This window comes from Marmota flaviventris, chromosome 1 (assembly GCF_047511675.1).
Source record: "Marmota flaviventris isolate mMarFla1 chromosome 1, mMarFla1.hap1, whole genome shotgun sequence".
NCBI classification, from domain to species: domain Eukaryota; kingdom Metazoa; phylum Chordata; class Mammalia; order Rodentia; family Sciuridae; genus Marmota; species Marmota flaviventris.
The window spans coordinates 24,427,450-24,451,367 of record NC_092498.1 but is presented as its reverse complement, the minus strand read 5'-3'; the positions used below and the strand labels follow the sequence as shown (position 1 = coordinate 24,451,367).

The 23,918-nt window shown below is 35.6% G+C and overlaps 1 protein-coding gene across 2 annotated transcripts in view; it reads left to right on the top strand.

Moving 5' to 3' along the window:
• Positions 1-23,918, top strand: part of Ahcyl2 (adenosylhomocysteinase like 2) — a 193,257-nt gene that overhangs the window by 41,960 nt on the left and 127,379 nt on the right. The window lies entirely within an intron of this gene.

The following is a 23,918-nucleotide window of genomic DNA, read 5'->3' as shown; positions in this document are numbered from 1 at the left end:
CTAGCAGTAAATACCTGGAATGTTGTCCATTGGATAGAGAATAACCCAGCTATATGCAGTGTAAGAGACATATCTAAAACATAAGATATCAGAGAAATTGAAAGTAAAGGTATGGAAAAAATCCTACTTTAAAAGAAAGCTGGTATAGTAGGTTAATAGTAGGATAAATTGGACTGGAGTGTTGCTCAATTGGCAGAGCACTTGCCTTGCCTGTGCAAGGACTTGGGTTTAATTCATAGCACCACAAAAGAAAGAAAGTTCATTTGAAGACTAAAAACAGGGTGGGGAGGGGAGAAGATTAGGAATAATGAAGCAAAAAGCTCTAATTCCAAATCAATATGCATCTAATAGAGAGAACTGGGCACAGTGGTGCTCATGCCCATAATATCAAGGTACTTGAGAGGCTGAGGATAATCACAGGTTTAAAGTAGCCTGGGCAGTTTAGTGAAACTATGTCTCGAAAATAAAATAAAAGGGGTTGAGAGTAGCTTAGTAGTGTATACAAAACTACTAGAAAACACTACTTAGTAGTGTGTACAAAACCCTGGGTTCAATCCTTAGTACTGCAGTAAAACAAAAATCCTAACTAGATAGATAGAAACAAATACAGTTAGAATTCAAAATACATAGATTAACCAGATAAACTGGGCATGGTGATGTATATCAGTAATCTCAGCTACTTGGAAAGCCAGACACAGGATTGCTTGAGGTCAGCCTGGGCAGCATTGCAAGACCTCCTCTCAAAAAACAAAAGACAAAAGAAAAAACCCCCAACCCCCAAACCAATTGTGTATATATGTGTATACATATATTCTACACACACATATACTCACACATATGAAGAAATATAGGAATAGATTGATAAATCTATGAAGTGGAATATTCAGTAATTGATGGTCAAACAAAATTTGAGAAGATTTGAACAGCCAAAAGGCTTCATTTGGTGGGCATGTACAGAGTCTGGCACCTAATAGATCAGAATGCTCTTTCTTTTTTAGGCAGTTTGTTTTTCCTTTGTGGTACTGGGGATTGAACCCAGGAGTGCTCTACCACTAAGCTGTATCCCCAGCCCTTTCTTCTGATTTTGAGACAATTTTCTAAAGAAAAAGGAACTAATTCTGGACTTTCTGTTCTGTTCCATTGATTTATTTGTCTAACTTGATTACTACAACCAGAGTATTTGGGTAACTGTATGCTTTTTTTTTGTTTGTTTTTGGGTTTTTTGTTTGTTTTGTTTTTGTACTGGGAATTGAACCCAGGGATGCTACATAAATTTGAACTATCATAAATTTTTTGGTGCCAGGGACTGAACCCAGAATCACTCAGCCCCTGAGCCACATTCACAGTCCTTTTTATTTTTATTTTGAGACAGGTTATTGCTAAGTTGCTTAGGCCTAAGTTGCTGAGGCTGTCTTCGAACTTGTGATCCTCCTGCCTCAGCCTCCTAAGTTGCTGGGATTACAGGCATATACCACCACATCTGACTTTAGGTAGTTTAAAAATTATGAACATATTCTGAGTTCACAGTAAGTCTAAACAAAACTAGTAAAGGGGTGTGATGCAGGTTATGTTTTCTTAATTTAGTTAAGATTAAAACTGAACAGTGACTGGGCATATAGCTTATTAGTAGAATGCTTCTCTAACAGTCATGAGGTCCTAGGTTCAATCCCCAGCACTGCAAAGAAGAAAAGATAACTAAAATAACTGTAGCTGGGTGCGGTGGTGCACATCTATAATCCCAGCGAATTGGAAAGCTGAGGTTAGGAGGATCACAAATTTGAGGTCAGCCTTGGCAATTTAGAAAGATCTTGTCTAAAAAACTAAAAGAGGCTAGGGATGTGACTCAGTGGTAGAGTGTCCCTGGGTTCAAACCACTGTACCATGGCAAATAAATAAGTAAATAAATCAATAATAATAATATTTGGGAATTTAAAAATCACATATCTGAGAGGTCAAAGAAAAAAATAATGGAAATAAGAAGTAAAGCTGATAATATAAATACTATCTAAAAACTGTGGGTTACAAGCTAAAGCAGTAGTTAGAAAAAATTTACATCCTTTTGTATTTATACTGGAAAAAAAAGAGGCTTATTAAGTTTTAGTGTAAGTATTCCACTGAAAAAGTTATAAAAAGTTATGAGGAAAATCAAGAAAAGTAGAAGGAACAAATAATGAAAACAAGAGCAGAACCCAGTAAAATTGAAAACAAAGATGTAATAGATCAATAAAATCAAAAGTTGATTTTCTATGAAAATTTTAAAAACTACTGAAAGCTTTATTAATGCTACTAGAACTGAACAAGAAGATATATCTACAAATACAGCATAAATTATTAAATAACAAATATGTTCAGTTAAATTGGAAAATTTAATAAAAAGAACAACTGTAAAAAATATATATAATTTAACTCAAGAAGGAACAATGGAACTGGAGGTGTAGCTCAGTGGTAGATCATTTGCCTTGCATGTGTGAGGTCCTAGGTTAGATTCCCAGCACTGGAAAGAAAAAAAGACAGAAGGACCAAAGACCTATAATCTAAATATAGTCGTCTTTTTTTTTTTTTTTTTTTGAGGGAGAGAGAGAGAATTTTAATATTCATTTTTTAGTTTTTGGCAGACACAACGTCTTTGTTTGTATGTGGTGCTGAAGATTGAACCCGGGCTGCACGCATGCCAGGCGAGCGCGCTACCACTTGAGCCACATAGTCTTCTTTATAGGACTATATATAGTGAATTAGTAAGTAAAAGTCGACCCAAAGAAAAGAGGCTCCAGTGGGAGTTTTAAAAGTTTTATAAAAGCATAATTGACACATTAAAAACTTCACATATTTAAAGTGTATGATTTAGAAAAAAACTGAACATGTACACAGTTGTGAAACTATCATTACAATTAAGATAAAGAGTGTGTTCCAGGCTGGGGTTGTGGCTCAGTGGTAGAGCACTTGCCTAGCATGTGCGAGTCCCTGGGTCCAATCTTTAGCACCACATACAAATAAATACATAAAATAAAGTTATTGACAACTGCAACTAAAAACTAAATATTACTTTTAAAAAAAGAATGTGTTCATTACCTTTAAAGTCTCTGCTGCCCCTTTCTACCACCCAACCTTATCTCCAAGCAGTCAGATTCGCTTTATATTATAATAAATGACTTCACATTTTCTAGTCTTTCTTATAAATGGAATCATGCAGTATAACCTCACATATATATATATATTAGGTGTAGTTGGACACAATGCCTTTATTTTTTATTTATTTATATGTGGTGCTGAGGATCGAGCCCAGGGCCCCACATATGCTAGGCAAGCGCTCCACTGCTGAGCCACAACCCGAGCCGAGTATAGCTTCTTTTTAAGGGGGAAGGAACAGGGCCATTTGGCTTCTTTCACTTAGTATTATTGCTTTGAGATTCATTCATGTTGTTGAGTGATCAAAAATTTATTCCTTTTCATTACTTAATAGTATTCCATTGTGTGGCTAGACCACATCAGTTGACAGACAGCTGGTTCATTTCCAGTTTGGAACTGTTACAGACAATGCTGCTGTGAACATTAAGTAGGAGTGTTCATAAACATATGTTTTCATTCCTCTTTGTTAAATATCTGGGGGTGTAATGGTTGGATTATATAAACATATTTAACTTTTAAGAAGCTGCCATATACTTTTCAAAAGTGGTTTTGCTAATTTACATTCCCACCAGGCTTGAGTTTTGCTATATTCTCATCAACATTTGATATGTCCAGTCTTTATTTTTAACCATTTTGATAAGTGTAGAATAGTATTTCATTGTGGCTTTAATTTTCTTTTCTTTATTTTTTAAAATTTTTTATTTTTTTAAAATATTTTGTTTAGTTGTAGGTGGACACAGTATCTTTATTTATTTTTATGTGGTGCTTAGGATCGAACCCAGTGCTCACACGTGCAAGGTGGGTGCTCTACCACCGAGCTATAGCCCCAGCCCTGATTTCCTTTTCTTTAATGACTGCTGCTACATATCTTTTCGTGTTCTTATTTGCCATTTATGTGTCTCCTGTGGTGTAAAGTGTGCAAATCTTTTTTTGTTAATGGTGATTAAACCTGGGTGCTTTTCCACTGAGCTGCATCTCCAGCCCTTTTTAAAAAAAATTTTATTTTGAGAGAAGTTTTGCTAAGTTGCTTAGAGCCTCACTAAGTTGCTGAGGCTGGCCTGGAACTTGTGATCCTCCTGCCTCAGCCTCTTGAGTCAGTGGGATTACAGGTGTGTGCCACTCCATCTGATTGTTCAGCTCTTTTGACCATTTTTGTTTGTTTGCTTTTTCAGTGATAGGGATCAAAGCAGAGCCTCATACATGCTAGGCAAGTGCTGTAATTGAGCTACATCCTCCAGCCCATTTTATTTGTTTTGTTTTTGTGTTTTGTACTGTTGATTGAACCCATTAGTACTTAATCACTGAGCCACATCCCCATCCCTTATTTTTTATTTTGAGACAGGGTCTCCCTATGTTGCTTAGGGCCTTGCTAAATTGCTAAGGCTGACCTTGAACTTGTTTTTCCCCTACTTCCACCTCCTGAGCCATTGGGATTATAGGCATCTGGGGTCACTGGTTTTTCACACACATACTAGCAAGTGTTCTACCACTGAGCTACACCCAAACCCTGACCATGTTTAATTGGGTTTGTTTTCTAATTACTGAATTTTGTTGAGTTCTTTATATATTCTGGATACAAGTCTTTTATCAGATATATCATTTGCAAATATTCCCTCCCAGTCTGTGACTTGTTTTTTATTAAATCTTTTCAGAGAACAAAAGCTATTCATTTTGATGAAGTCCAGTTTATCAATTTGCTTTTCTATAAATGGCTTGTGTTTTTGTTGTCTTAGCTAAGAAATCAATGCTTAATCCTGTGTTAAAAAGTTTTTTCCTTTTTGTATGTGTGTGTGTGTGTGTGGAAGTTTTATAACTTTTGGTTTTACATTTTTTGCAGTTGTCCATTTTGAGTTAATTTTTGGGTGTGGTGCAAAGTTTGTGTTGAAACCACCCTCTCATATGGTTATCTAATTGTTATAGCAGCATTTGTTGAAAGATTGACCTTTCTCCACTGTTGAAAATCAGTTTTCTAAAGAAACATGGACTGTTTCTGGACTTTCTGTTCTGTTCCATTGATCTGTTTGTCTAACTTGATTACCACTACCAGAGTATTTTGATAACTGTATGCTTTTTTTTTTTGGTTTTTGTTTGTTTTGTTTTTGTACTGGAGATTGAACCCAGGGGTGCTTTGCCACTGAACTATATAAATTTTTTGGTGCCAGGGATTGAACCCAGAGTCGCTCAGCCCCTGAGCCACATTCACAGTCCTTTTTATTTTTTATTTAGAGACAGGTTCTTGCTAAGTTGCTTAGGCCTTGGAGTTGCTAAGGCTGGCATTCAACTTGTGATCCTCCTGCCTCAGCCTCCTGAGTCACTGGGATTACAGGTGTGTGCTACTGTATCCAGCTCTTGATAGCTATAATTTTTATGTCTTAAAAATTGATTTTTAAGCTTTATTTTTCCTTTTTAGATTTGTTTTTGCTATTCTGAGTTCTTCTTACGCCCCTGTGAATTTAGAATTAGTTTGTCAATTTCTATAAGAAAAAGCTTCTAGATTTAAAAAAGTTTTTAATTTTCATTTATTTTTTTTGCTTCTAGAATTTTTATTGGAATTATATTGAATTTGCATTTGGGGAAAGTTGGTAGCTTAGAATTGAATCTTTTTGGCCATGAATGTCTACATTTATTATGAATATCTTTAATTTCTCTCAGGAGTGTTTGGTCATTTTCAGTATGCAAGTCCTGTATATCTTTTTTCAATTTATTGCTGAGTATTTCATTTTTTATATTATTATAAATGAAATGACACTATGATTTCTCTTTGTTAGTTTGTAGAAGAACAAATAAGAGTTTTATGAATTGGTCCCCCCCCCCCACCCCCTAGTACTGGGGATCGAACCCAGAGGTACTTTACCCCTGCTACATCCCCTGTCTTTTTTTTTTTTTTGCTTTCCACATCCCTAGTCCTTTTTATTTTTTATTTTGGGACAGGCTTTGCTAAGGAGCTGAGGCTGACCTTCTTGCAGTCCTCCTGCCTCAACCTCTGGAGTCACTGGGGTTATAGGCATGTGCTACAGTGCCAGGTGTGGTCTTTAATTCTTTAACCTTGCTGAATTTTTGTGTTAGTTCTAGTAACCTTTTTGTAGATTCCATTGCGTTTTACGTTGAGACAATCATGTCATCTGTAGGTAAAGAAAGTTTTATTTCTTAACTTTCCAATCTAGATGCCTTTTAAGTATTTTTTGTATTGTATTATCTAGAGTCTCCTTCATTATTAAATAGAAGTGGTAAAGTAGATAAGTTTTATTCCTGATCTTAGGAAAAAGCATCCAGGCTGGAATGTTTAGAGTTACAATTTCCTTAAGTGGCATTCTACACATATCCATATGTGACATTTTCATTACAATTCAGTTCAAAACACTTTCTAATTCCTTTTTTTTTTAACCTTTATTTTGTTTATTATTTAATATTTGTATTCCCTATGAGAATGTATACAATGCCTGGAGTTTTTGTCTGTTTTGTTCACAGTTGAATTCCAAACACTTAGAATAGTGCCCAGCACAGTAGAAACACAATTATTGAAGTTATTGAGTAAATGAATGATATAAATAAGTTCTCATATGTACATATGTATGTTTCTATATACAAATCATGTGAGAAATGTGTAAAATAATACCATATTTTTGTAAAATAGTGTCTGTAATTCCTTACTATGAAGTGTTAATGCTTTCAATTTTTACTATTTTAATCTTTTTTTTTTTTAGAGAGAAAGAGAGAGAGAATGAATTTCAATATTTATTTTTCAGTTTTTGGCGGATACAACATCTTTGTTGTATGTGGTGCTGAGGATCGAACCTGGGCCGCACGCATGCCAGGCAAGCGTGCTACCGCTTGAGCCACATCCCCAGCCTTATTTTAATCTTTGATGACCAGTGCATATATAAATATTTTTTACTTACTCATTTGAAGGAAAATTACCCTGGAGTTTTAAAATGACCTGATTAGCAGGGCACAGTGGCATTTGCTTGTAATTCTAGCAACTTGGGAGACTGAGGCAAGGGTGATCACGAGTTTGAGGCCAGTCCTGGCAACTGAGTGAGACCCTCTCTCAAAGTAAAAAATAAAAAAAAGGGCTGAGTGTGTAGATCAGTGGTAGAGTGCCCCTGAGTTAAATCCCCAGTACCACAAAAAATAATGAAAATAAATACACTGTTATCAATATTGTGTTATATCTGTTTTAAGAAATTAGAATTTATGGCACTGATTTAAGTAACATAATATAAAATAATATCACTGCAGTAGTCTGATTTCTCTTTTAATTTCTTCTTGACCTATGAGTTACTTAGGTTGGTATATTCTTTAGTTTCCTAGTATATGGCAGTTTTGCAGATATTTTTCTTTGTTTATTCTTAATGTAATTCCATTGTAGTTGGAGAAGATATTTTTATAACTTATTCTTTTAAGTTTATTAGCCTTATATTCATGCCTGGAATATGGTTTATCTTGTTAAGTTTTTTGTGTTCATTTGAAAAGAGTGTGTATTTTCTGTTATTGGTGTAGTTTTCCTTGTGTTTCTTATTCTTAGGTTTCATGAGCATCTTGAATCAATGAGTTTATTATTTTTATCAAATTTGAAAAAAAAAATTAGCCATTGTTTCTTCAACTACTCTTTTAAGGTATTTCTCCTCTTTTTTTCTTTTAACATTTATTTTTTAGTTGTAAGTGGACACAATATCTTTATTTTATTTTTTTAAATGTGGTGCTGCTGAGGATCAAACCCAGTGCCTCACACATGCTAGGCAAGTGCTTCTCCTTGAGCCCAAACCCCAGCTCTCTCCTACCTACTCTTTTAAGGAACTCCAATTGCATGTATAGTAGACTGCTTTAAGTATTATCAGAACTCACTGATGGTCTTTCTTCCTCTCTGGTTCCTGTTTTTTTTTTTGTTTCTTTGTTTTGCATTAGGGATTGAACCCAATGCTCTACCACTAAGCTACATACCCAGACCTTTTATTTTATATTTTAAGACTGGCTCTTGCTAAGTTGCTGAAGGTGACATTGAGCTTGTGATCCTCCTTCCTCAGCTTGGATCATGTCTATGTGTCTTCAGATTTACTCATTTTTAATTTGTGTTTCGTCTAATCTACCATTAATCCCACCTACTGTAGTTTTCATGTAGATGTCCTAATTTTTATTCCTAGAAGTTTGGTTTAGGCTCTTCATAGCTGGATGTGGTGATGTGTACCTGTAATTTCAGAGGCTCAGGAGGCTGAGGCAGGAGTATCACAAGTTCAAAGCCAGCCTTAGCAATTTAGCAAGGCCCCCAAGCAATTCAGTGAGACCCTTTCTCTAAATTAAAATATTAAAAAAGGATTGGGGATGTGACTCAGTGGTTAAGCATCCCTGGATTCAATCTCTGTTACCAAACAAACAAACAAACAAAAAAACCCCAAAATCCCCCAAACCAAAAAATATCTTTTCACGTTTCCACTTAGTTTTTTGAGTATGGAGTATATTTTAATACCCTTATAAATAAGGGTATTAATGTCCTATGATTGTATATACTTCAGGTCCTACATTTTACCATTTATGTCAATTCTGTGTTGGTTTTAGCTGAGTGATTTTTTTTCTCCTCTTTATGGGTCATATTTTCCTGCTTCTTTGCATGTCTGTTAAATTTGCTTGGATACCAAACATGAATTTCCCCTTGTTGGGTACTGAATCTTTTTTATTTTTATTTGTTCTGTGTCACAGTGAAGTTGTTAATACAGTTTGATTGTTTCCTTAAGATTTTTTAGGTGGGTCCCAAGCATTTTTCATTCAGAGTAGTTATTGCCCAGACCTTTGGAATTACTCTACTTAGTGCCATGTAAATTGAATGGTTTTCCATTCTGGTTGGTGGGAAGGGACATTGTTCTATTCTGTTTGAGTGCCAGTTACTTTTCCCTCTAATCCTGAGTGCTTTGGTACCCTGCTGAGTACTAAGGAGTGCTTACTACACAACTCAAGGCGCTCCCAGTATGCAGCTCCTTCTTCTCTGTCTTATGTCTTGCAAACTCACTGCCTTGGTCTTCCCCAGGCTCTTAGCTCCAAATTTTAACTAAGATTTGCCTCTGTACTTTCCTGGGCTCTTCTAACCTGAACTGTACCCTGCAGATGTTCACCAAGCAGGGGTATTCATAGAACTCACTTCACTTATTTTCTGTCCCTTAGGGCACACCATCCTTCATTGCCTGATGTGCCTTTAAAGCCATAATTTATTCCTTCCTTCCTGTTTAAAATATTTTTTTAGATGTTAATGAACCTTTATTTTATTCATTTATTTATATGCGGAGTTGAGAACGGAACCCAATGCCTCATACATTCTAGGAAAGTGCTCTACCACTGAGCCACAATCCCAGCCCAAGCCATCGTTTCTTGTATTTTGTCTTGTTTGTTTGTTTCAGGCAGATATATAAATCCTGTATTTGTTACTCCATGTTATCTAGAATGGATGCACCCTGTTCCCTATACTTTTTGTATGTGTGCTTAAAATGTTTCATGTTGAACATCCAATGTTCCATGTTGAACATCATATGGGCATATTTGTCAAAGGTAGGTGCACTGATTGAATTTTCCAGACTTGAGTTTAACTTTACCTTCTTCTCTCCAGTCATTTTGAGAAACTGATATTTTCAGATTTCAAGTGTTTTTAGTAATTCCTTTTGGTTTGATTTTTATCTAGAAAACAGATTTAATATGTTCTATGATTGTATATACTTCTGGTCCTACAGGCCCTGAAATTTGAACTCAGTGTCACTCTCTTGTTTCATATTAGCATCCAAATAGCATCAGGTGGTCAGTTTTTTACTTTAAAAGCAGTCCATCTGTTTGATCTTGTGACCTCAGGGAAGAAACTTCCCAGGAGTAGAAAAAAAATGAAAGTTTTTACATCCTGAGGCTTTAAAAAACAAAATCCAGTGTCTTTAAACTTTCTACAATGGAACCTTTAAAAAGAAAGAAAGAAAGCACCGTCCCTTACTCTAGTTAATGAATAATTTGAGTACTATTTTATTATAAATAATTGATTTTTAAGATTTCTTGAGGTAGGAAAACTATATTCTAACTGAATAATTTAAAGGAAGTGATAAGCCCATAAATTCTGTTGGTGGAAGTAATAAAGGAAAGAAATATATTGGGTTGGTTTTAAGTGAATCTGTAAGGGTAAAAGAAATTGAAGTTAAAGTGTAAAAGACCGGGCATTGTAAAGTTCCTAAGCTGCAAGGCCTGAGTTAAAAAGTGAAGGACTAGGTATTGTTAAGTTCCTCTGCTACACCCAGAACCTGAAATTCCTGAGGCAGTTAAGACAACAGCCTACTGGCCATTTAGTTGATTAATAGCCTAGGGCCCTGTGCGATCTTGCACGTAGGCATCGCAGGGCCTAAACCAATCAGTTTGAATGTGTACCCCGCTTAGGAGTAACCAATCACCCCCCCACACACCTGTTCCCGCCAATGAATGAACTAATCATGTTTAGGAATTGTTGTTTGATTTTCCCGCGGTGTATGATGGTTTGTTAAAGGAGACTGTGATGTATGTAAAGTCCCCGCCCTCCCCAAGAAGTGTACTTAAGCAGTGCTCAGCCCCTGCTCTGGGCTCTGGGCTGCTCTCCCTTCTTGAGTGAGCACGGAGCCCCAGCGCGCTGGAATGGATCCCCAATAAATCCCCTTCTGCAATTGCATGAGTCAGTCTCTTGGTGGTCTCTTCCTCTGACGCTTCGCCGGACCCTTACAAATCCAAGGTGATTTGTAGTTAAGAGGAGGGAATTTGTTGGTCTTCTCAGGAAGTAGGATCATCCCCTGTGGTGGGTAGTGGTAATCCTGTAATCCCAGTGATTGGGGAGGCCGACACAGGAAGATTGTAAGTTCAAGACTGGCCTCAGCAATTTAGTGAGACCCTGTCTCAAAATAAAAAGGGCTGGAGATATAACTTAGTGGTAAAGTGTCCCAGGTTCAATCTCTGGTACCAAAAACAAAGGAAGTAGATTATCTGATAAGAGTAAAAAATAGGAAAAACTGACCTCTGGATCAGATGGGGAAAGCTTAAGGTATTTCTCACCTTTAAGAGGATGAGGATGAAGAATCTAGTTGGAGTGTTCTACCTTGTGATAGAATCACTTCTACTTTCTCTTTTTTCTTCTGTATGCAATATGCAATTGTTGATTAATTAAAAAGAAATGAAAATGAAGTTTTCCCTCCCAAGAAATAAAAATTTAAATCATTAATTTCTAGAGCTTTATTCTTTGTAAACTGGAATATTTCAGTTTTTATTGTGCCAGTTTTTAGAATTATAGCCTCAGATAGTTGGGGAAGTTTCAAATTTTGCTACAGTATTTTTATAGAGTATAAAAATGAAAAGAAGAATATAGTGCTGATCCGAGGTTAATGAGGATGGCTTGATAGCCACCTTAAGTTGTTAGTGTATGTGTATGTATATGTACGTGTATTTGTTTGTATACATGCGTGTGTAGGCTAGCGTTTGTTTAGGGCTACGGTGTTTTATTTCTTTCCCATTATGGCCTCCTTGATACATTTGTGTATGCAGCCTCCATGATGAAAGCATGTGTGTATCTACAGCTGGCATCAGCTATGCATAACTGAATTCTTTCTTTTTTCCTTTGTAGTGCTGGGGATCGAACCCAGGCCTCTTGCATGGTAGGCAAGTACTGTACCTTTGAGCACCATCCCCAGTCCCAGGGCTACATTTTTTTCATTCTCTGGAGACCTCCCTGAATCATTCTTGCAAGAGCTCACCCAAAGTTTGTTGAACTGAATTAAACTAAAGGTTGTTGTTCAAAGAACTGGGCAGGAATCTGATCACAGTGATTCCTAATGAAGAATTCACCAGGAATGAACTATGTGTCCTGAATTGACCAGTTTCTCCTGCCCAGAACAGGAGGATTGTTTTGCCAGAGTCTTCCCATGGTGTCAGAGAATGGAGATTGGTACTCTTAAGTTCCATTTTTGGCAAGTCTTAATGAAAAGGGAAAAAATATCACAAAAGAAAGAACTTAGGTCCTTGGACTTAGTGCCAGCCTCCTTCAGACAGAAATGTTCTTTTCTCCCCGTAGAATCCATGTGATGAAAGTTCTTCGTGTCCCTATTAGATTTCTGAGCAGTAATTGACTATTGTTTTTAAACTAGGACCACCTTCTTCCTAACCCCACAAAATATAAATCTAAGGTATATCAAAAACCAACTGGTTTTAGATCAGTGTCCTTCTTTGTTGGGTAAAAAGAGTTGAGGCTACAGTATATAAAGTGTAATGGTAACCTAAGAGATGATAGAGTGACAAACATAATCAGACGAAGTTGTTTGTATTCTGGAACAGTCATTCTCAGCCTTTTTGGTTTCAGGTTTCCTTTACTCTCTTAGGAAACTGAGGATCCCAAAGAGCTTTTGTCTATTTAAGTGGGTTAACATAAATAACATTTTTACAAATTTCTTTGATATCTAGCTTCATAAAAACAACTAGATTCTCATGATGGCTTTTGCAGTCATGATAATTTTGTGCATTGCCATATATCATGTACCCCCTGAAAAACTCCACTGATGCTCCTGTGATGAGAGTAAACAAGGCAGATGTCTTAGTACTGTAGGTTGAGTATCCTTTATCTGGAATGCTTGGGATTAGAATAGGATCTTGGAATTTTTCTGATTTTGTAATATTTATATATATAATAAGATATCTTGGCGATGAGACCTAAGTTGAAAAAAGATTTCTGTTTCATACATGCCTTATATACATAGCCTATAAGTTTATATGGTATTTTAAATGATTTTGTGTATGAAACAAAGATTCACGGTGTGAAATTTTCCATTTCTGGTGTCAAGTCAGCACTGAAAAAGTTTCAGATTTTGGTTTTTTGGATAAGGGATGTTTAGCTTGTATCACGAAAGAACTTTTGACCTCAAGCACCCCCCTGAAAGGATACTTGCAGTGGTTTTGGGACCACATTTTGAGACTGCTATTCCCAAATTATTTATATGTGGGAAAAGAGAAAAGCAAGAGTTGTCACCATTGGGTACAACACATTTTTCTATGTGTTTAATCAGTACAGGCTGTTTAACCTAATTAGGCACTATAATATCCAGACTCCAGAATTAAAGTGGGTGGTTTAGTTGAAACCTCCAAGCACTGAAGTGGGAGTTAGTTCTAGTACATGTGCTTTATAAAAGTGGTTGCTGTTCAGTGTTTTTGTAGGCCATTGCTAACCTGTGGGAGAGGAAAATTGAGCCAGATCCCTGAGAAAGAAGAATCAAGGAATTTTAGAGATATAAATGACCTTTGAAGATAATTGAGTCATAAAATTGAGACTTTGAGAGGTTATCCCATTTAACTCTTTAAGCTTTGTAATAATTATAACTACTACTTGTAAAGCACAGATTTACATAGTCTTTCTGTCTGCCTCTGACTCTTATTCTCCTTCTCTTGTCGATTTGACCTTTACTGATTGTTTTTAATGTAGTAGTAATTGTCAGCCATGTACCCCATTACCCACCTTCAGCAATTGTGAATTCATGAAAACTTGTTTCATGTATACTACCCATGCCACCCCATTCCCTATATTATTGAATACAAACAGAAGAATTATAATTTCATCTAAAAACACCACCAAATATCTCTAAAAGATGAGGACTTTAAATAGCCTCCATTCCATTATTATACTAAAAAATTAACAATAATTTTTTAATAGTATAAAAAACTGTTCACATTTCCCTGATTGTGTCATTCACAATTTTTTTTTCCATTGTGTTTGAGTCAGGATGCAAGTAAGTTTCATACAGAGAAGTTGATTGATTTGTCTCTTAACACTTTATATCATTCATTCCTCCCCCCCCCCCAATAAAAAAATTTTTTTGGTATGTGTATATGGGTGTGGTAGTGGGGATTAAACCCACGGGCACTCTACCTATAAATCACGTCCCCAGCCCTTTCTTTTTGTTTTATTTTGAGATGGGGTTTCCACAAAGTTGCCCAGGCTGGCCTTGAACTTGCAATTCTGCCTCAGCCTCCCAAGTTGCTGGGGTTACAGGCCTGTAACACTGTGCCTTGTACATCTTGTGTATCTCATACAGTTTTTTGTTGTACAAACTGACATTTGTCTGGTAGTTTCCTAGAATTTGAATTTTACTGATTTCTCCATAGTGTTTTTTTAATATTTTTTATTTCTATTTTCTGATATTAGAAATTGAACCCAGGGCCTTGCAAATGCTAGGCAAGTGCTTTACCACTGAGCTACATTCCAAGTCCTTCCATAGTGTTTTCTTTTTTTTTAAACATCCTCCTTTGTCCTCTGCATTTCCTGTAAGTTGGTACTTATATTTAGAAGTTTTCTCAGATTTCTCATGAGTGGTTTCTTCCATTAGGAGGTACATACTATCTGCTTGTCTCTCTTTTTGTGATGTCAGTAGCTATTGATCTTTGCTTACATCCATTAAATCATTAAAAGCCACAAATGGTGATATTCCAATTCTATCATTCTTTCTTCATTTATTAGCTGGACTACTTCTTAAAAATATACTTCCATTTATCTACTATTTTAAGTAGATACAGTTCAGTACAGTTTGTATAAGAAAATCAGGATGAAATGTTCGTTCTTTCTTTTTATTTATCAGTTTTCAAAATTATGGATTGGTTCACTAATATTCTCTAATGGTAACCACTTATTGGTTGAGATTTGTTTGGTTTTTTGGGGGATAAATATCATTATGAACTGCTAGATTTGAACATTTTGAGTATGTGTCAATGTTGATACTATTTTTACACTTTATTCCTTTTCTAATAATTTTTACATATTTGTTTCTTCTAATAGACTAAGCTTGAAGATGAGGACATTTCTTAGTGACCTTGAGCCTACCTAGCTCATGGCTTCCAATGAATGCTGTTGACTGAATGAACTGATATTCTGAGCAGCATTTTAAAATGTAAGTTCATTTTGGAGGCATAACAAAGGAACACTGTCAAGGATGGTTTTCTTCTTGTTCTGACAAAAGGCAATGAAACAGTGAAAAATATCCTGTGTGACTATGAAAGAAAAAGGTGCTTTTTAAAAAATGAATAATAGCTTGTAATCCCAGTGACTCGGGAGGCTTGGCACAAGAGGATCACAAGTTCTAGTCTAGCTTTGGTACTTAGTGAGACCCTATCTCAAATATTATAAAATAGAAGGGGCTAGAGATGTAGTTCAGAGGGAGAGTGCCCCTGGGGTTCAATCCCCAGTACTGGGGCAGGGGAGAAGAATAAATATTAACTGGGTATGGTGAGGCACACCTGTAATCCTAGCTATTCAGGAGGCTAATGCGGGAAGATCCCTTGAGGTGAGGATTGAAGACCAGTCGGGCAACAGAGCAAGTTCTTGTCTTTAAAAAAAAAAAGTAAATGTTATTTAATTGCTGCTTATAAATAGACTTGAAGATTTTTACTCCATTGTTCCCAGTGGATTTTTCATTATATTTTTGTCCAAAAAAGTAAGTCAGAGTCCTTGTTTTTATTTCTCTTGCTGTAAGATATATGATACTTAAAACTTCATTTTCCTTCCCTCAGTTTTTTTTCTCTCTGAATCTAAATGGCACATAACATTCACATTCATGACACATAAAATGTTCCCCATTATTTTATACATTTATTTTACATCCTTCTCCAAATTTTGCAGGGAAGTAAAGCAAACCTAACTTTAATTAACAATGTGCGAGGCACTGTTCTGAACACTTTTACATGATTATACCAGTTATTTTCCTTGCCACAGCCTTATAAAGCAGATGGGATTATTTATCATCATCTCCATGTTATAGATGAACTAATTAAGGCATAGACATTAAGGGATTTTTCCAAGGTCACCTAACTAGTGAATTTTAGAGCTAAGATTCAAATCATATATTTGTTGTCAGAGCTTGTGCTGTTAAACTACTTTTAATGACTTTACCACGGATTTATCTTGCAGGAGATGATAGTGTTTTAAAAAGATTTTACAATCATGCAAGTAATATTTAGTATCACAAAATCTGTTGTTTTATAATGTCAAGTGAATAGGTTTAAGCCAGGTTGTTTGTTTGATTGTTTTTTTGTTTTTTTTATTTTGTGGTGCTGAGAATCAAGGCTAGGCCCTTGCACATGTTAGGCCAGTACTCTACCACTGAGCTATATTCCTAGTGTCTGAATATTTTTCCTAAGTCATCATTTCTTAGGTAATAGGCAGGGAAACAAGTAGGAGCTCTTGAAAAATAAGTTCTTCTTATGCTTTGTTTTAAAATAATTGGAACTCATGGAATTTGTAACTGTGTAAAAAATTTCTATGCAGAAAAGTTTGAAATTCATAGAATTTATAAATCTTAAACATTTTCAGCTGGAATAGTGCTTGTAACATTATAATTTGCTTACCATCATTTTCCCTTCGTTTAAGTAATCATAACTTATTTTATGTGGTTGCTTACAGGTCAGAGTAATCTTATACATTAGCCCTGAAGAGGCAATCATCATGATTTCTTCATCTGTCTTTGCTTCCTTCATTATTATGAATTTATGCATGGATAAAGAGAAAATAACTCAAAGCACTGTAATACTGTCAAAACTGTGACTAGGGGGCTGGGGATGTGGCTCAAGTGGTAGCGCGCTTGCCTGGCAAGCGTGTGGCCCGGGTTCGATCCTCAGCACCACATACAAACAAAGATGTTGTGTCCGCCAAAATAAATAAATAAATAAATAAATATAAAAAAAAAAAAAACTGTGACTAAAGCATATCTAATAGAGCCATTGGTTGTCCAGAAGTTCTTGTCTTATGTCAGTCCTTACTCATTCCGTAAAGCTGAATGTAATATTAGAATGAAAGTGACATTAATAGGGAAAACTTTGATTCCAATTTAATTTATTCATAAAAGGGTACTTTGAAATTATTGGGAATAAATTACTTGGGACACAGTTTTACAACTTGACTTCGAGATTGAGAAACATTATTATTTTTTTCTTTTGTGCTGCTGGGGATTGAACCCAGGGCCTCATGCATGTTAGGCAAGCACTGTAGTGCTGAACTACATATCTGCTCCAAGAGAAACATTACTCTTAAAAAGCATATTTCTTTTCTTTTTTTGGGGGGGTGGGAAACTGCTTTCTCTTTATTTAGACCTTAAGGAGAAAAAAAATGAACTTTGGTCACATGTTGCTTAAAAAAAAATCCAGTTTAACATATTTCTAAATAGATAGGACTAAATGATCAGAGAAATAATTTCATTTGTAAAAAATTTAGCCAAATTTTATCAAAAACCCAACATACAATGTAATCCAAATTATTATAAAGGCTGGGATTATACATTCCAAATGTATGTCAGTTGAATTCCCACCCAACAGATGTTAACCCAATATGTCCCATCATCCTATATAGAACTGAAAACTTGGGACTTTGATTAATGTACTTGCTCTCATGATGTTTTGGTCCAAAAGAGCAGAACTGAATCGGTAAGAGTAAACTAAATAGCTAATCAAAAAGCATATTTCTAACTGCTTTTCTTTAAATTGATTCAGCAAAGAGATCTGCCAGCATTCTTTTCTTTGTATCTTTCAACCTTTAGCATTGAGGAGCTCAGTTTTTGTTTTTAGATACTAAGGATTGAACTTTACCACTAAACTGTACCCCTAACCCTTTTTATTTTTGAAAGAGGGTCTCACTAAGTTGCTCAGGGTCTTGCTAAGGCTGAGCTCAAATTTACAATCCTCCCGCCTTGGCCTGCCATGTCACTAGCATTATAGGCATGTGCCATTGTGCTCAACTGGGAAGCTCAGGTTTTTTATTTTTTATTTTTTTAAGGAAGCTCAGTTTTAATGATTAATGAAAAGGATTTTTTAAAAATATATTTTTAGTTGTATATGAACACAATGGCTTTATTTTATTTATTTTTATGTGGTGCTGAGGATTGAACCCAGTGCCTCCCTCACATGTGCTAGGCATGCACTCTACCACCGAGCCACAACTGGAGCCTCAAGGAAAAGGATTTTTAAAAACAGGAAACCAAGAAATAACAGTGCTAAACTTTATTGTAATAATCAATATTTTGCTGGTATCTCAAAATTGAGAGGTTAAAAATACTCTTAAAGCACATACAAGTTATTTAAATATGTCTACCCCTGCAACAAATACCAGTCTAGATGTTACATTTTAAATATTCTAGTACAAATCATGGATTGAATATAACCACAGAATAAAATTAGAGGACCTGGGCTGGGGCTGGGGCTCAGTGGCAGAGTGCTTGCCTTGCACATGTGAGACACTGGGTTCAATCCTCAGTTGCCTTGCACATATGAGACACTGGGTTCAATCCTCAGCACCACATAAAAAAAAAATAAAATAAAATAAAGGCATGCTGTCCATCTACAACTACCAAAAAAAAAAAAAAAATTAGAGGACCTAGCACACACAAAAAAACTTTTTTCAAACAGAAAAACAAAATAGTAACTACAAGGGTAAATTCTTCTTCTTCTTCTTTTTTTTTTTTTGGTACTGGGAATTGAATCCAGGGGTGCTTAACAACTGAGCCAGGTTCCCCATCCTTTTTTATGTTTTATTTAGAGAAAGGGTCTCGCTCAGTTGCTCATGACCTTGCTAAGTTACTCAGGCTGACTTTGAACTTATGATCCTCCTAGCTCAACTTCCCAAGCTGTTGGGATTACAGGTGTGCACTACCATACCCAACTATAAGGATAAATTCTTATATGTCAGTTCTTGTTGAAATTATTCAAGTATTTATAGCAATTATGTCTCTTTTAACTGTCTACTGAAATATAGGTTGAGTGTCTCTTATCCAAAATGCTTAGGACTAGAAATATTTAAAATTTCTAAGTTTTTCAGATTTTGGAATATTTGTGCAGACTTTACTAGTTTGGCATCTGCTATACTTGAATTAGAAATGTCCCCCAAAGGCCCTTGGGCTGATGGTTTGTTATCCAGCCCATGGTGTTATTTTGGGAGGTGATAGATCCTTTAAGCAATGGAACCTTATGAAGAAAGTTGGGTCATTGAGATAAGTGCTCTTGAAGGGGTTATTGCTACCCTTGCCCCCTGCCTCTGCTTCCTAACTGCCATGGAACGAACAGCTTCCTCTGCTACATGCTTCCTCTCTCATGTACCATCTTGCTGCAGGTTCAAAAGCAACAGAGTCAATTAACCATTGAGTGAAATGTCCAAAACTGTGAGTCAGAGTAAACCTTTCTTTCTATAAAGTAGTTTTTCTGTTAGTTTACTACAATAATGGAAAGCTGACTAAAATAACCTGTCTAATCTGAAGATCCCAAATCTGAAATGCTCCAAAATCTGAAGCTTTGAGCATCATGTGCATACTCATAAAGTTTTGGATTTCAGAGCATTTCATATCTCAGACAATTCCAGGAAAGGGGTAATTTAATGTAATTTTTTTATATAGTATTTAGACTTGAGTCTCAGATGTGATTTGTTCTAAAGTAAATAATTTAGAGACTATTCTCTTTTAGGAATTTATGTCATGATTGTTCATTTGTTGATATGAAAAATATCTCATTGTCTTGTTTGGTAGAAATAGAAAAGGATAATTTAAATTAACATAGTATTTCTCTTTTAATGGATCTAACTAGTCACTTTGTAGTAAAAGTAATATTAATTCATCTCTTATTTAGTGGATACTGAATGGTATGTTCTAATTGGCATTCAAAGATGTTTAGTTGGTAGAATGATTACTTTGTGTGCCCATGATTGATGTTATTTATTTGGACACATTTGCTTTTTCCTGTTTTTCTCCTTAATTAGTTTCACTGCATCTCTAAAATCTGCTTTTTAATCTGAGAGCCCAAAAAGCCCACATCTGAGGGAAATGCCAGGAAAGTGTTAGTGCTCCAATTTTCCTAATCCTCTTCTCAGTTTTTAAGGGGTCACTGAAATGAGATAAGTTATATTCTCCCTAGAGGCTGGTAATCTGTTTAGGACTGTTCCAGGGAAGAAAATTAACACTTGGGTGCTTTTTATGTATTAGACTTTTAATATATGTTAACTCATTTAATTCTTAGAATTCTGTGAGGTAGATGGCATATCAGTTTTACAGAAGAATATTGAGGCTAGTTATCATTTACCCTGTCACTCAGCTTGAGGGCAGGGACTGTGATTTGAATCTATCTTGGTCTCTAAATATCCTTTCTTTACTACACCACCATCTGAGCAGGCTATCTGCAGTTAGTAAATATTTCAGTAAGGGGACACAGATAATGGTATTAGTAGACATACTTAGGAGATTACATATTACAGGACTTAAAATAACCATGTAAGTTAGTGTTTTGATTTGCTATGGATATGTTTGCCTTGGACAAATTATATTGCCATTGTTGTAGTTTCTAAGTCTGTAAAATGAAAATAGTATTTTTTCTACATTGCCAGTGGTGTGTTTGTCTTTATCTATGTGAAAGCTTTGAAATTTTTAAGATTTACTAATGTAAAGTATTATGTATTGTGATTATGGAGAGTCATGTGGCTTGGTAGATTGTTACTATTTTTTTTTTTTTTTAAACAAGGAACAATTAGTTGATCTTGGCAGTAGACTATGGGAACTCAAAGAAATAGCATCTGTCAATCACAGTCATTTCTTGGAAGGAAGAATTGAAAAATGGCACAGCACTTATTCTCCTTGACCTCTTTCTCTGAAAGGGAATTTGATTAGGCAAGCTGGTTTCATAATAGAGTAGAGATTCTCTCTTCTCCCTGGGGAATTGAAGCTGAGCAGTCAGACTTGTTCTATGAAGCCAGAGCAATCTGGTTTTAAAGGATTTAACTAAATTCATTGTGATTAAGGTTTTATGAGGGATGCTCATTGCAGAGCAGGAGCTTTTAAAAATGTTACATATGAGTCAGTCTATGTCTCTAGATTGAGAACAGAACACTGAGACCAGTTTAAGTTCAGGGAGTAGTCCTCAATAGTTCAGCAGTATCTTAAAGAGAAGCCTAGATTCTGAAACTAAAAAAACAGGCAGTTGGGGACTATTGTATAGACTGTAGACCTGAGTCCCCATTTAGGCATTATTTAGTATTTCTCCAGATCTTTGTTAGTGAGTGGACTCAATGCTTTATTCTTTTATATAGAAAAAGAAAACTAAAGCTCAACACACAACACATAGTAGGCATTTGATAAGTGTATGAATGTTAATAAAAAAAGATTAGAGAATGTTGCCTAATAATTGTCTTTGAGATGAAGCCAGTGTGTAGCCAGATAAACTACTTGAAATGAGTTTCTGTAACTACATACATCCCTGGAGGGTTACTGCATGCTCTTGTGGAACTCATATTGCCTCTAATTAGTTTGATGTTGCTTCATTCTTTATCCTTCAAACAGTGGCTGGCTTTGCTCTGTGTGTGTGTGTATGCAGATTGAAAGCTACTTATTTAAGTTATTTGGCCAAAGTCAGGATAAAATAATTAATTAGTTTCTGTAAAATTTGTTTACATTCATAATGTTACATTTATTTACTAAATTGATTTTGGATAAATCAAATCCCTATCATGTATTACTTAGAGAAACTAATTAGAGGCTTTTGGAAATATGGTTAGATAGGGATCATTTTGGGGAAATGATTACTCATAATAGTTACTTAAAATTCTTACAACTGTATTTAGGAAAAAATAGATATTTGGTTGAGAGTAGAAAATCAAGAAAATGGTAGGAGTAAAGAGAGGCTGCATGAAGGGAGCCAAGGAGGAACTACTGTATCACTTAATACCCTTAATGTTCTCTAAGTCACAGACTTTTCCTTCAAATTAAATACCTCCTCAAAAAATTAGAAACATGAAGGGAAGAGAGCAAATTATTTTCTGGTGTCATATTGACTTTTATTGGAATTTTCTTTTTGGGGGGTACTGGTGATTTTAACCCAAGGCAATTTACCACTGAGCTGCCTCCCCAGCCTTTAAAAAAAAAATTTTATTTTGAGACAGGGTCTCACTGAGTTGCTTAGGACCTTGCCAAGTTGCTAAGGCTGTCTTCTAACTTTGTGATTCTCCTGCGTCAGCCTCTGGAGCTGCACGGATTACAGGCATGTTCTCCTGTGCCCGGCTCATTGGATTTTAATGTTTTGACTTCCTATAGTAATCCACATAGTTGATAGTTGGTCAATCCCTGGGGTTTATTGCCAGGAAGGACTAGGGTGCTTATAACTCTATTTCACATAATCTGGAAGATAAAAAAAATTTTAGGACATTCTGTTACCAACTAGTTTAGAACAAAATTCAAAATGGTTTCTGAAAATAGTCCTAAAGAAAGATGAATACTAGACTACACTAGCTAAATCCTTACTCTTGTCCAGTGAGTTGAAGTTTTTGAAGGCATTAGTTTATGGTCTAAGATTTGGTATATGTCAGCCTTTCTGAAGTGGGTAACCTACTTGTGAAAACTGTGTGTGTGTGTGTGTGTGTGTGTGTGTGTGTGTGTGTGTGTTTTCCACATGCCTGCTTACTCACCTGCCCTTGCTTGTTGTATCCTGAGCTCAAATGTTACTGTAAGTATGACAGGGACATGACAGGAAAAAGGATTTTAGAGATAGTAACAGTGGCTATTCCAAAGAGAAGGAAGTTCTGGAAGATATCACTGTTCATTTATTCTAATAAATACTTTTGTAAATGTGTATGTTCCCTAGGTAGTGGTGGTAGCAGGGGTTTCCTGTGAGTCTTTTGCACTTAGAATGCTTTACTTTGTGATTATGTTGCAATTTAGAACCTGGCTGAATTGTATATACATATATATATATATATATATATATATACACACACACACACACCATGGAAATTAGATGTACTGAAAATAGTGTAGGGTGGACAGGCCCAAACAGAAGTGCCTGTTGTGGACTTTGGAAAGCTGGCGAAGAGCACTGAGCACTGCGTGTTGGATAGCAGAAGGCTCAGAAATTGAAATAGGAAGTTGAAAGTACTTTTGCCTGAGGCCTAATAGAAATGGCATCCTTTGTCGTATATACTGCTAGAAATTTTCATGTGGTTCTGTACTAGAGGCCCAGAGTTAACATGATTCTGTTCCTATAATTTACAGTATGTTAATTTTTTAAAAATAGCTATATATTATTTTGAGAGGAGGTCTTGCTACATTGCTTAGGTTAGTCTCAAACTCCTGCGATCAAGTGATCCTCCAGCCTCACTCAGCCTTTTTCAGTGTTGGGACTATAATTGTGTACCACCACTTCTGGCTTTTCTTGTTTATAAAATGAGAAATATCTTTGAGGAAGGTGTTTTTTTATGACTAAAAGTATTTGATATTCAATAAGGTGGTACTGAGCTATTACCACAACCATTACTGAATAATCAGTTATTTCCAGTTTATATAATCAAAGCTAGAAAGTAGAAGAGAAGAAAGCCTGTGATTTGATTTGATAGGAAAGATACTAACCTCATGGAGAAAAAAATGATTGGAAAATATTCTTTTTCTAATCGTAAGTGAAGAAAAACCTTGATTTATTTAATTTAACATATGTATTCAGATCATATTTTTGTAGGGAATGGAGTATTCACCTATCCAGCCTATTTCAGGTTCCTTAGTGAAGCCTGATTTAGGAAAAATAAAGTGTCCTGGTTTTATTATTAAACTAGGGGACACAAATCACTTTGTCCTATCTAATTAAATATTTCAAGGTAAGAATCTGAAGATAGGTTAAATTTTTATGACAGAGTATCACATTTTGCTGCTCTGGTTTGGTTAGAAACTGTCTCCATCTACTGGCCACAGTTCACTTGCCGTTTCTTGAGGACCCCTGCATAAAAATACTATATCTCTATGTTTTTTCTCAAATTGCTAGAAGAGCTTTGC